The sequence below is a fragment of the Petaurus breviceps genome, unplaced genomic scaffold, assembly GCF_028583685.1.
Source record: "Petaurus breviceps papuanus isolate PSGF00001 unplaced genomic scaffold, PetGlider_PUasm1.0 90760, whole genome shotgun sequence".
Classification (NCBI taxonomy): Eukaryota; Metazoa; Chordata; class Mammalia; order Diprotodontia; family Petauridae; genus Petaurus; species Petaurus breviceps.
In genome coordinates this window covers 2,809,871-2,811,973 of record NW_027187338.1, presented here as the reverse complement: position 1 = coordinate 2,811,973, position 2,103 = coordinate 2,809,871, and positions in this window count along the sequence as shown.

Genomic DNA, 2,103 nt, shown 5'->3' with positions numbered 1-2,103 from the left:
AAGCTCCTTGAAGGCAAGAGCTATCTTTTTGGTTATATACATATATGTATATATAAACATATACATACATATGTATTTATCCCAAATACTTAGCTTATTATCTGACATGCAGTAAATGCTTAATAAATGTTTGTTTCCTTCCTGCTTAATCAACATACAATAAAGACAATAGGATCTTTTATTCTCCATACTTTTCAGTCAGCTGTGTGACTAAGAAGGTCTAGAGCATCATTTGGAATTGTCTGGGAAAGGCTGCTATATACATATTTCTATCAGATGTTTCCTTGCAAAGATTTTGTAAGGATGAGAAAGTAGGCATAAGAATCAGTAATTACTGATGTCTTCTTGCCATTTAAAATGAAGTCTTCTGTCACCTTTTCCATTTTTTTTTAGAATCTTCTTTTCTTTGAGATATATTAAAAATCAATCTCTTAATGCTTTTAAAATAGCTTCACCTCCAGCATGGATTTCTTCTGTGTGCATTTGGTTGAATGAATGACTGAATGCATGAAAAAACATTAATTAAGCACTTACTATATATCAAACACTGTCCTAAGTTCTGAGGATACAAAGAGAAAAAACAAGACAGTCTCTACTCTTGAGGAGTTTACTGTCTAATTGAGGAAGACAGCACATCAAAGTGAGTTCAGCTGTAGGGCAGATGTCAGGACTGAGAGGTCCTGAATGCAATGCTGGAATAGATGGCAAGGTCTAATGGCTCTTAGGTTACATAAGAAGGTCAGATGACATATTGGTGGAAAGGGTAAGGTCTAGTCAGGTCTTTCATCTCATTGAAAGGAATGGAGTTGTTGACTTCCATATTTTTCAGGCTCTATGAGCAGTCAAGCATCTGGGGCAAAGGAGAAAAGCCAGAGCAGGAGTGCTCTTAGTGGCAACAGGTTATCTCACCCATTTGGCCATCCCAGAGGGATCCTGGGACCTGGAATGGCCCAGGATGAGAGAAAGGGCTTTTTGCTGTTTCGTGAGATGTTTCTTGTACTCTTTTGCCATCTCCCTGTATAATGTTTTCCAAATGATCTTTAATTCTAACCTACTGTTAATCTTGGCTTCCATATCTCTCATTTGGCAAGCAAAGCAAATTTTTGTTGGCCTCCTCCTTGGCGCCATTGTCTTACATCCGTTGACCTTCTTTAGGAAATGGTGATAATCAGAGTCAATGTATTTACTTTTATCCATTTTCCATTTTTCAGAGTCAACAGCTTGTTTAACTAGGTTAGCTTAGAGCTACTGTAATTGCATGTAGTATCTCCTGCTCATCCTTGTCCTTTTGTCAAATTAAATGTTCATTTTGACCTTCACTCTATAATCACCGATTTGACTGCATGCTGACAGCTGATACTGAAATAATTGCTTGACTGGTAACCATGTTTTCTGTCTGTTAAGATCTAATCAATTTCATTAAAAAAAAAATGATACTGTTCAATGCGCATCACATCCTACCTCTTCTGACTTTTTAAAGGAAAATCTGAGTAAATTGTGGTAGGTCAATGACATGTTATTGAGACAAAAGAAATGACTAATATGAAGGATTTGAGGAAGCTTGGGAAGACTTGTATGAACTGATACAGATACATGATAAAGTCTTCTCCTTTAGGAAAACCTATGAGCCATCTTTCCATTGAGCTACAGCTTCTTTATACCTTCTGGTGTAAATAATGACTGGAGTCTCTCTCTTGAGCTCCAGTCCTGCATGACCAACTGCCTTTTGAACATCTTGAATTGGGGATCCTGTAAGAACCTCAAAGACAACAAATCCAAAGCAAAACTCATTATCTTTCTCACCATCTCCATCCCTCCAAGCCTTCCCTACTTCTGAAATTCTCTATTAGCATGGTGGCTGGCATATAGAAGTTACTTAATAAATTGCTTGTTGAGTGATTGACTGATTACTGTTTAGGGCACCACCAAACTCCCCATCACCAAGGTGTGCTAGCTCATTTTCAGCCTTGACTCTTTACATTCATTCACCCCACAAGTATAATCTGTTGTCAAATCTTTATTATTTTTATTTTATTTTATTTTATTTTGGTCTTTATTAATTTGTTTGATTACTTTTAGTTTACAAGATTCAGTTCCATAATT